General features: G+C 36.1%; 1 protein-coding gene across 2 annotated transcripts in view; it reads right to left on the bottom strand.

Annotated features, from left to right (window-relative positions):
• Window positions 1–14247, bottom strand: part of PRKG1 (protein kinase cGMP-dependent 1) — a 1161962-nt gene that overhangs the window by 150993 nt on the left and 996722 nt on the right. The window lies entirely within an intron of this gene.

Genomic DNA, 14247 nt, shown 5'->3' with positions numbered 1-14247 from the left:
CTTCAAGAGTATTTGACAAATCTTAGTCACACTGACTCAAATTTGTATATGCTGTCTCTTTAGAATCTTCTAATCTGTCACTGTAGGGGTATTTATTAACCTCTTAAACCTCTAAAAGTCTGCCCTGATGTCTCTGTCTTATCCGGGGGTCAGAGGTGGAGTTAGTAAATGATCATTTACCTGTCATTTTGAGCTACTAAAAATTTAATGGTACCTCTGTCATGAAAACACCAAGTTATACTTGAAAATGTACTCTTCCCTAAACATTAAAATGTCACGTTAGTATAAATTAATGATAAATGTTTGAAACACATTACAGAGATAGGTACATAGAAAATAATGGAGTATTAACACATTCTAAAAAGCATAATTAAAACATCACATGTCTCTAAGGACAGAATATATAAATAAGTCTTAAAAATACAGATGTTCCCAGCGGATTCTTATTTTTTTAAAAAATATACTAAGTTCCACATATCATTCTGGACTCTGTATTTTCCACTGACCTTTTCTTCTTTCATCATTGCTACATCACTGTTGCTTTATAGCACCTATTTCATATTTAGTATTTGGTGAAGCAAATTTTCTCTTACTAAAAGCTTTTATAGAAACATTTCGATGCTATTCTTAAACATTCATATTTCATGCAGACTTTAAAATAATTTTTCCTCTCCTAAAGAAATCCACATTGGGACTCTGGTAGAGTTTTATTTACATTTGTACATTTCAGAAAAAGGACTTACTAATTATATTAATTTCCATAGAAAAACATGGCATGACTCTCTACTTATTCATGTTTAGTTGTTGTGTTTCTTTTTGTCTTTAAATAAGATTTTTCAACCTTTTTCCCTTGGATCCTGACATTTTAAAACAGTATCCTTAGTTGTTTTATATAATTAGTTTCTCTTACGAGTGGCATTCCTTTCCCATTTCTGTTTCTCACTGGGAAAGTAAAAAGGTATTGATTAGTGTATATTTTTAATCTGCCTACCATACTAAGCTCTTTTTGATTTTAAAATTTTTACTATCCTCTCCACAACTCCCAGTACCAGCCTTCCAGTGCCTCCCTCACCTTCTCCACCATCCAGCCAGATTGGCCTCCTTTCCATTCCTGAACATCTCATCTCCCTTAACCTGCCTCCCTGAGCCTAGCAATCTATCCCCAACTCCTTGCCTGTCTCACCTCAACCCTGCTTATCCATTAGACCTCAGTCCACAGGCCCCTCCCTCAGGGATGCCATCTAAATTAACCAGAGCTGGTTCCTTGTATGTACCTCTTTATCCAACGACCTATCACTGTTTATAATTTATACAATTATTTATTTAATGGTCCCATGTTCCTCCAACTAAACCACAGGAGGGCAGGTTCCAAGGCTAGATTTCCTCCCCATTTTATCCTAAAGGTCTGGCACATAGGAGGTGCCCAGGAGGTGCCGGGTACAGGGATGGCCCAGGCACCCCGTCGTGGCCCTCAGGTGGTACAGCAGAGCTCAGGCTTTAACTCTTAAACAAGTCACACTGGCTTGCTTTGAGAAGAGAAGCTACAGGCAGGCTATGGGAAAGCCTCACCTTCCTCATCTGAAAAATGGGGGTGGTAAGAACGCCCACCCACTCTGCGGAATTAAATGAGATAATCAGAGATTCATTTATCACAATGCCCGGCACATAGTGAGCAACGTGTTCTGCTGTTTATGGCTTCTAATTCTTCTCACCAGCGATACTGTGCTGTCTGTCCTCGGGAAGCGCTGTGTTTTATGAAACATTCCCACCCAAGAACGAAGTGTGGCTTTTCTTTTTGCTCCATAGAAGTAGACAGTATATTTGCAACTCCATTATCACTTTCTGAGTGGGAATTTTTGGTGAAGTGGAAACAAGTAGTACCTGTCAGTAATACCCACCAGGTCTTTCATAAATTGTGTGAATGTCTTGTTTCTGAAAAGATGGCTAATGGCAGCATAAATTACAAAAAACTGCTGTCAGTGTAAAAAACAAAAACAAATAAGAAAACTGTCACAGCTTTATAGAGAACATCATATTAAATCTAACTTTCCCTAACACATATTTCCATCTTGTCAACTTAGAAACTGCTCAGTCTTTCAGAATATAATATATACAAAACAATGCTTCCTCTTGATAATATTTTCTGTGCATACAAGCTTTAAAAATAATTTAACTACCAATTTTAATATTTAAAAATGTCATCATATTATCTGGCCTGAATTGGATATATTTTGAAAAAAAAGAATGCAATTTTCTTGCAACAACAAAAAAAACATAGATATTTTTAAATGTGGTTGTGGGAAAAAAAACCAAAGATCAGAAGAGTGACATAATCAAAAAAATTAAAAATATTTTAAAAAGGAAAATTTGTAAGTTAGAGCCTACGATCAAGCTTAGCATCTAGTAAAGTGACATATATCAAAATAGAAGAGATGCGTAACATAGAGAAATAATACATTAAAAAGGAGAATTACCATATTTGCCAATTAATGAGAATCTAGTATATATCAGGAACTACATTAAACAATTCACACAAATCTCATTTAATGCATTTAACAGAAGGTGAGTATTTGATCTCAGATTTACTCTGGGGGATAAAAGTTAGGTAACACACCCGAAGTCAGACATAGCTAGTGCGTTGTAGCCTTGGAATTTGAAAAAGGTCTGGCTGGCTCCAAAGTCCCTGTTTTATTCCACAACAGTCCACTGTTGATACACTTTGCTGTCTCACTTTAATTGCATCATAGTTCTAAATTAGTTTTAATGCCAGATAACTTCTGAGTAGTAAGTAGTCATGTCTCTCTGTCAATCATTGTAAAAATATATTTAACTGTTAATAAAAACAGCATTGATATATTAATGATTGCCCAATTACAAAGCTAATTCAATAAACTATTTTGGTTTTCAAACTATTAGAATTCCTATCCATTGTTATCTTCTAGCCCTGTTATGTTGTTTTATAATAATGCTACATAAAAATTGCAAATGATTCGATGCCAAGTTCATTCAATACCAAACACATATTGCTATTACATTGTCATTGTATCTCTACTATAAAGGTGCTTAATGCCATTATGCCAGTCTATAAGGTGTCTAAAAGCCATCTCTGTATACTCAGAGAGCCTGTTCCTGTGAACAACCATACGCTATCTTATTTAGTATTGACACATATGAATCCCTTATAGTATATGGGGAAATAAAAATTTCTAATGAGAGAATACTACTCATATAAGCTGATAATACTGAGACTTACTGTGTATGCTTATCTCCTTTATAGATCAAAGGACCATGGCAAAAGCAAACATCATTTGGATTCAGATGTAAAGTGTTGCATACTCATATAACACAAAGGTCCCAGTAACTCCATGTTATTAAACTTATCTCTCTTCATATGTAGCTGTTATGAGACTAGTTTCCCACAGAACATCTGCCAAGTTAGCAGGGATTCACATAATATGGGTTTAGACACAGGAAAAGAGAAGAAAAAGGGAGATGATGTCATTTTTAAAAACTGAGTTTTCAATTTTAGTTTTTGGCAGATCAAGGTACTTGATAATTTCTAATAGACAAATATATGAGATTTTCAAAAACACATTGAGCATGAGCTAGTTTTATAACTGGAGTTATGAGATGAAATACAATATATTTAATTAAAACCTTTCACTAAACCCATATTGCCTCTGAACACTCAGCACACTTCTTTATAGCAAGTAAATGTCCATGTACCTATGTAACCACCCAGGTGCACCTTGCATGCATATTGTCTTTAAAAACACAATCTCCTATTTATCAATTTCCACACCAGTATTAGTTGATTTCAGCATAGCAATTAATAAGAATGTGCTATTGCAGAAGTAGCTACTGTTCGACAGATTAACAGATATTTCACAAAGTTGCTATTGATTAATGAATACTTTCTGTCAAAGCTATGCAGTTTAGCATTGTTCACTTGTTAAACATTTTTGGTGGAGTTAGACATTCCTTTCAATGAAACCATAGAGCATAAACAATATCCAAAATATTTGCAAATAACAGTTTTCTGTGCACTGACTCTGATATCCTTTGAACTTCATCACTGGAATCGTCATCATCGCTGTATCCCAAAGTAGAATCACTGTCAGTATCTGAATAATCCATAGCAAGGCTTTAACACTGACTCTTCTGGTTCGGAAGCAATTCTCTTGTGCCTCATGGCTGGTAGAGAACTCAACTGTTGATGGACATCTCAGGGGAGGGCAGAGGGCGTGAGTGCAGAGTAGACTGCAGTTCATGCAGAGTTTCGGTTTGAGTAAGGGCTCTCCCTTGCAGCTTTGGAGCAACGTGACTGTCATAAACAGAGTCTAAGCATTCCCTTGGTGTCAGCCTTCTGGCTCTCCACTAACTGCCTAGGAACGTAAGATAATCCATGGGTCAGAGCCCTTCATTCCCAGTCAAATGCAACAGTTTGATGTTCACAATGAAGTCTGGACCACATAGGACAAAATAAAGCCTTTTCATCTCAAAATCAAAGGCAATCTTACTGCAACATGGATATTTAAAATTAATAAGATATGACAGGCATCAAAGGGTCACTTAGAGTGAAATTATACTTTGAATTAATTAGGCACTAGAATTGTAGGATTTATGGCAAATTCGGCTGTGGAATTTGTAAGTTGTTCCCAGAGTAGATAAGCGTTCTTGAAGAATAAGTTGTTTCAGGCCATTCGCCGACCTACTTTTTATTTAGTCATAAAGTTATTCCAACTCATTTATACCTCCGATATTCTAACAGAACACACATGCAAATGCAAACTGAATTAATGCATGCAAATAAATATGTGTCTTCTAACTAAGCTTGGCACAGAGTAAGCAACCAATAAATGATAGCCTGTCTATCATCATTGTCATCGTTGTCATCATCATCATCATCATCATCCGTTTTAGGTCCTCTAACATCCAGGAAGCATGTGACCCTTTGGATATACTTCTCTCATGAAACCTCCTTCCCCAAGTTTCTATAATAATATCAGCCTCCCAATTCATTTCTGACACCACTTTCTTGATTTATTTTCTTGACTCCTCTTCCCTACTTCTCTGAAGTCTAGGTATTTCTCCAAAATTTTCTTTTTGGCCTTCTTTTATATTGCTTTTATTTTTCTTATTAGGGAAATCTCACATAATCCTATGGCATCAACTATGAGATGTATACTAATGACTTCTAAGTCTCAGTTTCTAACATTTACCTCTCTCCTACCAGACACCCCTGTCTGGAAGTTCCACCGCAACCTCTAACTCAAACCTAGCTCATTTTCTCAACTTCGAAACCACTTTTCTCTGTGGGTTCCCTTATCTCGGTAAATGACACCATCATTCCTGCATTCACCTAGACTCAAAAGATAGATGCTTTTTCTACTTTTCTCTCTCCACCACTGCGTGTGTTCGATCATATTGGCTTGATCTTTGCTTTTTCTCTTACTCATACATCTGTGCTTCCTTTGCATTTCCAACAGCCACTGTTCTGGGCTGTCACCATCTCTGCCCTAGAAGGCTAACATGGCCTCATTACTGATCTCACTGCCTCCACTCCTTCCTTTTCTAATCCATATCTCACTTGCACATTTTCAAATATAAATGTAGTCATGTGAACTCTTTGCATGAGAGCTTTCAAGAGAAACATTCAAAAGAGAAAAGTTGCTACCCTTTCATTCAGAGTTTGAGGCCCTCTACTATCTGACCTGTCACCTCTTCAGGCCTATCTGGACTTTTACACACTACCGTCTACTGCAGGTTGGACAAATTGATGTAACTTTAAAACATGCCAGCTGCCCTCTCCATGCCCGTGCGCATGCAGATGCCTCCTCCGACAACCTTCGACTCCAACTCAAATGTTCCTCCTGGCACATTTCCATGGACTCTCAAGAGCATATTTATTTATTCTCTAACACTTTTTTTCTATTTTCATTTTTTTGTTTTTCATCCTTGTTCTGTTTTGTTTTCTTTCAGTGGCATTTTTAAAGAAAAAAAAAAACCCATAAAATGTCTACATTTAATTACAGAATAAGATAGTTTAAAAAGAGAGTGAGAAATAGAAAAATACTGTAACACCAGATGCCAAGAGATAACTAAGGTTAATAATCCTTCAAACACTTCATCATTCTTAAGTATTCACATGTATCATGAATATAATAATAAGCCAATAATTATTTTAAAACATGTTTGCTGACAGCTATTATATTTTGAAAGCCTGAACCCTGAGGTCTAGAGGAGACAGATGTTAAATTAGTATGCAGATGTGTACTTGAAAATTCGGATCCAGCCGCATGCAATCAGAGATATATTAGGGAGCACCTCTAATGGCAATTCAGAGGTCAGTAAATCTTTTTGAGGACATTGAAAACTAAGCACTGAAGGATGCATAATTTAGGTTAGCAAGGTGAGTCACAAGATGCATTTGCTAGGAAGTAAGTACCACATATGCAATATCCCTGAGGTAGAAAACAGCTTATTGTAAAACAAGGTTGGAATTCAGGGATTGAGGGAAAGAAGGCAGGGACCAGGAGATGCCAGAGAGGAAGACAGGGCCACATCATTCAGTGCCTGCAGGCTCCTCTAATATTTAATAAAGGATTGTCTAAGCGAGCCATTTTTCCCTACCAAATAGACTCAACAATTAGTTGAAAAGCTTATGCTCAATCTGGGAAACAACTCATATGCCAAAATAAAATAAAGCATCAAGAAAATCATTTTAGATAAATGATTTTAAAACACTGATGGCCTTTTCATTTTTTAAAATAAATGTTACTATACAGCCATTTGTGTAATAAAGAACATATATTAACAGAGAATATGATCTCTGCCCTTTAGAATCTTCCAATTTAGAATATAGGAGTAATGAAAAAGCAAATGCATAAAAACCAATGTATTATCACACATATTAAAATATATCAAGTCATGATTTATACAGAATTGAGTGCAGATCTACTTTCTGGAGTTTCCCTGCGGCAGTCTCTGGTTTCTCATCAGTAATACGGACTCATAAAGTGACCTTAAAGAAAAATTTTCTCTGAACAGAATGATTGTAAGTGTTATATATAAATGAACTCCAAAGTTTATTCTTCTGGTAGCCTTGGCGAATATTCCCATTTACGGTATCAGTTCACTTCCTGAAAGGATGCAAATCTTCTTGGCTGTATACCCCAGGAACGTCACAACAAGTAAAAAGGGAATAATGAATTTGGAAGCAGTCAATTTGCACTTTTTTTTTCACATTCTCTTGCTGCATTGGTGGTAGGATGAAATTTTTATATGACATGTAACTTTGCATTCTGTGGCATGCTTCAAGGACATAAACATACACATTCATTAGGTTGAACCAAATAAAATTGCCTTTTAATTTTAGGTTAAAAAATGACCATTTATTGGCAATTTCATTTGGTTCAATCTAACACATGGAATTAGTAAAAGTGAAAGGGTAGAAAAAAGTAATTGCATAAAGACACACCACTATTTCTTTTCTGCCGGTGCTCCCTTTGGGACACGAGCTTAACAGAGGCTCAACAGTTATCCATACTGCTTCCATAGTCCATATTTTAATGCACTCATTCCTCTGAATGGTGATATGACTGATGGCTTTTGCTCTTCTACATAGTCCCTAAAGATCATTCTCTCTATATTCCATCACAATTAGTGTAAAAAAACAACACTGAAGAAATTCTGCATCCTTGTTTTGTTGTGGCTGTTGTTATTGCTAGAGTATAAATGGTATTTATTCTGTGCTCTGGCTTTAAACATTAAACTCTTTGGCAAAGTTTCCAAATGTAAAGACTGTTCCCCCAGAGTATATTCTATAATGAGAAGAACATACTATTCCCATTTATTCTGTTATTTTATTAGTTGTTTTGAAGTGCACATTTAAATATCATAATGCCATTTTTTAGGGGCCCATTTGGTCTTTCTCTAAATAATTTAGAGATATTTTAAGATAAAAAAGAAAACTAATGTTACTCTATTATAATGTTAAAAATCAAGCCTGGAGTACGACATAACAGATTACCTGTTCACTTACTAAAATCATACACTCACTTTCCTCTTAATTCTATGTCTCCCCTTCTCTGACCCATACTCCATAAAATCATCTGGATTAAGATAAATCTGGTGCTTTGTTTTACTTTTCAGAGAGTCTTCATGTAACTTTGTAATATAATTGGCCAAAAAAGTTTGAATTGTAGGGGAAGGGGAAATTAATAAATAGATAAATTACTTCACAGGTGTCTGGTGGGTCATGAGGACTTTAAAGAACAAAATAATGTGTTTATCTTTTCCTTTTTCTTTGTTTGTTCTACATCTCACAGAGCTGAATATTAATTCTTCACTTCTCCTATCTTTAAAATAGAGAAAAAGGAAGCATGTTGGAATGACGACTGGAGCTGATGTACTAGTAAACCTCGGCGATGCATGTTTGGAATGAATGTTAAGCTGCACGGTCACGTATTTCAAAGGTTACCCAAAGTGCCTTCAAGCCAGGAGGATGTTCTCTCCTGTAAAGATTTCGAGGCCACATGTCAGAGGAGCGTCTTCTATTTCTTGTTCTATTACCAACTTAGTGTGTGACCTTGAGAAAATGCCCAGTCCTCCGTTTCATTTTTCGCATGTGAAATGGTGACTGAGATCTCTGCTCTATTGTCCTCTGCAATTGGTTAGAATTTTGCCAACATGGATACTTAATTTTTTTTTATTGATTTTAGAGAGAGAGAGGAAGAGAGAGAAACATTGACTTGTTCCACTTAATTTATGTGTTCATTGGTTGAATCTTGTATGTGCCCTGACCCGGGATTGAACCTGCAACCTTGACATATAAAGACAATGCTCTAACCAACTGAGCTACCCATCTAGGGCCAACATGGACACTTTTTAAAAGTTGTAATTATTAAGGTTTTCAATGCTTCTGAGACAATTTATACTGAATCCAAGCATATTTCTTTAGATAGAAAAGGATATTGTAAGCCTGTAATGGTGATGAATATATCAGTGGCATATCATGGCACTGATTTTCATATTCTTATTTTTAATGTGACATAAAATGAATGATCACATAGAAATCAGACATGTTCATTTGAAATAATATATTTTCACAATCAGATGTCAAGAACAATGTAAAAATGTCTATAAAACTCCCCTGGCTGTTGTGGCTCAGTGGCTGAGTGCTGGCCTGTGAAGCAAAGGGTCATCAATTTGATTCCCAGTCAGGGCACATGCCTGGGTTGCAGGCCGGTTCCCCAGTGAGGGAAACACAAGAGGAAACCCCACTTTGACGTTTCTCTCCCTCTCTTTCTCCCTCCTTTCCCTTCTCTAAAAAATAAATAAATAAATAAAATCTTTTTTTAAAAGGTCTGTAAAACCATATTTTGATCATTAAAATTTAGATTTTAATATGGATATTTTAAGGGAAGAGAAATATCCAGAATTTTAAATGGAGTTAAACTGTAAAAGATCTATTTTTCATTGTTACTTGCTCATCAAATATTTCCTATTCGCATTAGTTGAATAAATGCATTGTTTTTGTGATTTTAGAACTCAGTGCCTCTAATGTTCTCTCTAATCTTCATGGTTATGTATATACAAGACAAATTTGAATAAAGAGTGCTAAATGCAAATCACTGCATACAATAGTTGGTCTTAGTTAGAAAAAGTAAACAGGGTGTTGGACATACTAAATATGTCAATGAATTTTTACCAAGAGTTTTGGTATACTAGACATACCATAGATGTCCTGTCCCTATGATTTAAATTATACATGGTTTTAAATGATTTTAAACTATTATACAGTTTTTATATATAAATATTTGAAAGCTAATTTCTTCAACACGTAAAGAGTTTCTATAAGTCAATAAAAATATTTTTAAAATGCCTCACTTAAAAAATGAGTGAAGACTAAGAACAGTTCATAGACAATGAAAAAATGGTTTTTAAACATGAAAATATGTCTCATCACACAGTGAGAGAAGTGCAAAGGCATATACATATATAATCTAGTACAACATTTGCAGATAATTCAGCTTTGTGCAGCAACTGAGCACTATTTATTAAAATTGTCTTGCAGTTATTTATCCTACATACATGCTCACACTTTTGAAAAATACTGACATTAAAAGAATATTACTACAGTATATACAAAATTGAAAACATGCACTAACAAAGTTGGAAATGTAACTATCGATGTGGGATTGATAAAATAAAATTTTGTGCATACACAGTAATGTTAAAATACATTAAAATAATGAAAGAAAACCTACATGTACTTGATCTCCAGGATACCTTCAGTGGGAAGACCATGGAGCAGAACCATGGGTGCGTGCTCTCATTCATGTAACATACACACACAAACTAATAAACATACATCAAAATGGATGCATCTTAGGAAAAATAATTACCCTCGGGGAAGAGAATGTTTGATTAAAGGTCAGATGAAGTTTTTAAATTTCATATTATGTACTTGAGGTACTTGTCACAAAATAAATATTTTTAAAGTAAATACTGTACATGTAATCATAGAAATCGACTCTTACAAGCAATTTGTGGGTAGAGTGGTTGCTGACATCGTTTACTCTCCTAAAAGGCCTCTTCTGTGTAGACTGCATGTTAGCTGCTGTCCGTACCCGGGCCACCCGTTAACCCTCGCCCCAGAGCCGTCCCCAGCCAGCAGGGCGAGAGCTAACTCACACTGGCCTACTCTGACTACGCTGAAGACATCCCAGCCTGGCAGGCAGAGCCAGGAGAAACCAGTGGCACAGGATCAGCCAGTGTCACTTACAGCCCTGCCTTTTGCCCCACTTTCCCTGGAAGCAGTTATAGGAACTAGATGACCAACAAAGGAAGGTATTTTTGCAGAAGGGACATCTGCTTCTTGACACCCTTTGCAACTTTTCGAGTGGCACTTCAGATCTCTCAACACGTCAAGCAGCATATTTCATGTGCACAAATGAAACTCTTCATATAGATACCCATATATGTATCTGATAATTAATATGTTTATCTTTAATAATACTTTCAGATTGTATTATAACATTTCTACTAGTAACTGGGGAATAACTTTTCTCTTAAAATTTTGCATAATTTATTCACACAAGGTACATTAACCACATATCTTAAGTCATGGTAAATCTTTGCATTGAAAGAGTAGAGCATAGTAATTAGAAGAACAGGTTCAAGAGTCACTTCATCTAGGTTCAAATACCAGATGAGCCAAAAATTAACTGTGTCATCTTGAGTAAGACGTCTGCTTATCAATCTTCTTGGGAAAAATTGGGAAATAATAGTATTTAATAGGGCCGAGTTCATAAAGAATAAGCAACAAAATATATAAAAAGCACCTAGATCAGTGTCCGACTACTAAAATCATTCAAAAAACACTATATAATACTATTATTATTTTATTATTTCATTGTTATAATTATACCTTAACTAACCCCAATAGCTTCTAATCACTCTTGTTTACTATTACTTTCCTGCTTTTTTATTATTGTAGAATATGCTCAGGGATTAATTTCTGCATAATAAATACTTTTGTTTATAATATAAGACATGTTTCAAAGTGTAATCAGAGATATCAAATTATATTGATAAAATTTTCTACTGTGGTTTATTTACTTTTGAACCTTAAACCTGCAGAAATTAATTAAAATGGCTTCATGCTATAATTCAGAAAAGAATGATATTCATTCATTCATTTATTTGTTCATTCATACAACAAAGGGTTGCCAGATTTAGCAAATAAAAACACAGGGCACCCATTTTAACTTGAATTTCAGATAAACAATAAAGACTTTTTACTTTAAATGTGCCCCCATGTAATAATGTACTTACAATAAAAATATTCATTGTTTAGCTGAAATTCAAATTTAACCAGTGTTTTGTATTTAATCTGGCAACCCTAAATAAAGTTTCTGCATGTAGATTCTGAACCAGGAGCTATATTAGGTGGTGGGTATAAAAGGGGATAAAGGACAAAACTCTTGCCCTCCAGCACAGTACAAGCTAGCAGGTAAGAAAGATTACCAACAGCCATAACAGAGAATGCAGCATCAGCAGGGTATGTGGGGGAGGGAACACAGTGACAGAATCACATGGAAACGCCCCCGCTCTGACTGAGGTGAGAGGCAGAGGGGATGGACCCATGGTAGAGAGGATCATAGAAAGCTATGGGAAGAAGTGATGCTTCAGGTAGGAACAAATGGGCATGTAGAAATTTATCAACAAGAAAGTGAAGTGGTCATACCACCAGGAACAGTGTGTAAAACAGCATGAGAAAATCTGGATAATGAACAGCAAGTAATTCATAACAGCTGGAACTGTAGGAGCAAAAAGAGGAGCAAGAAATGAGGCTACCTGGGTAGGAACTGCAGAAATTATAAATGGCTATATATCAACTATACAAATACCTTTAAAAATTCAACAGATTGTTTTACCACATTAAACCTATATAAAAACCTATATAGAAACAGGATTAGCAGGGGGAAAGCATGGACAATGTGCTCCCCAGTTGTCTAGGACTTTTTTTTCCTGTTAGAGACTAAAGTGAATTGCTAGGAAAAAGCATTAAATCCTTCCTAGATAATTGTAAAAAGAAAAAATATTTAGATAAAGTTAGTGGTAACAATGTTAGAAGTGCCAAGAAGTATTCCCTGATTCACTTCACTGAATTGCTGTCATTATTCCCTGTACTCAATGAACTCAATTCACCCATATTTCAGTTTACATGACAGTAACTGACAGGGAATGCTGGGAAATCCATTCTTCAGTTGTCCTCCGTGCTCTGGGTCCTGTAGAACTCTATTTCACCTACACGCTCCTTTCAGAGCCACTTCTCTGTGAATGCTGAGGCGCTGGTGCACTAAGTATTGCCCTCACATCACTAAACAATCCTTAGCTGAGCACCCACTGTCATGGAAACACTAGGAAGGCAGGAGGCCATACACCTGAATTACCTTGAATTTATAGCTAAAAATCATGAGGTACAATTGGCAACAGAATAGGGTCCTTTTAAAAACAGTTGTGGCTATTTTGGAGCTACCAAAACTTTTAGCTTCACTGATGCTTGGAGAACCTACAATGGTCGAGTGCTTCTCTGTGCCAGGTACCTGCTGTTAAAAGTGAACCCTTGCAGTACTGCAATCATGTGGTGTCAGAAAACCATGCCCCTGGGCTAGCCAGAAGCTTGTTTTTGCACAGTTCTCAAGTTATGAGTGGGTTTTACATTGCTAAAGAGTTAAAAATAAAAGAAGCAAAAATAATAAAAAATAATTTGTGACAGAGACCATATGTGATCTTCAAAGCCTAGAAGATTTACTGTCTCTTTTTTAAATTATTTTATTGTTGTTCAATTATAGTTGTCTGCACTTTCCCCCACCACTCCCTCCCATGTCAGCCAAACCCACCTCCCTCCCTTGGTTCCATCCTCCCCCTTGGTTTTGTCCATGTGTCCTTTATAGTACTTCCTGAAAACCCTTCTCCCCATTATCCCCTCCCCCTTCCCCTCTGGTACTGTCAGGTTGTTCTTAATTTCAATGTTTCTGGTTATATTTTGCTTGCTTGTTTGTTTTGTTGGCTTAGGTTCCAGTTAAAGGTGAGATCATATGGTATTTGTCCCTCACCACCTGGCTTTTTTCACATAGCATAATGCTCTCCATTAGTTTGCCTGTACCTAAACAGAGGAACCTGAGAGAGATTCAAGGATCTACCTGGAGTAGTCATACAGTTAAAGTGACAGATCTGGATTTTAAATCAGGTTTACCTCTTCCCAATGTCCACGTACCTGCCACCCATCATGTTATCCTTCTGACATTGGACGTTTCTGTCCTTGCCAGTTCAAAGGCTGTGGACAGAGGGTGTTTTTACACAGGCTTACTTGCCTTGACCATCCTAATTGGGTAATAACATAGACATGAACTCACATTCACCTAACTGCAAGTCCACTGTTGTATTAAAAACAAAAACAAAAAATAAAACAATACAAACAATAAAACGCTGCCCTGTCACCCCCTTCCATTCTTGCAATTTTAAGCAACTACCTGCCGAGGGCAGACAAGCTCATCAGGCCCAAGTGATTCATTGCTTCCTTGGCACTAACAAAAATGAAATCTACATGGCAGCCAATGATTCAGTGATTCATCAATAAACTTTTGTAGTCTGTAACTCCATCTAAAAATAGCTCAAAAGAAAATGCTCAATAAATATTATGCCCTGTATTTTAACAAAACATCATACCATATG

The sequence above is a fragment of the Desmodus rotundus genome, chromosome 4 (assembly GCF_022682495.2).
Source record: "Desmodus rotundus isolate HL8 chromosome 4, HLdesRot8A.1, whole genome shotgun sequence".
In the NCBI taxonomy this organism is placed as follows: Eukaryota; Metazoa; Chordata; class Mammalia; order Chiroptera; family Phyllostomidae; genus Desmodus; species Desmodus rotundus.
This window is presented reverse-complemented; position numbering and strand designations above follow the sequence as displayed.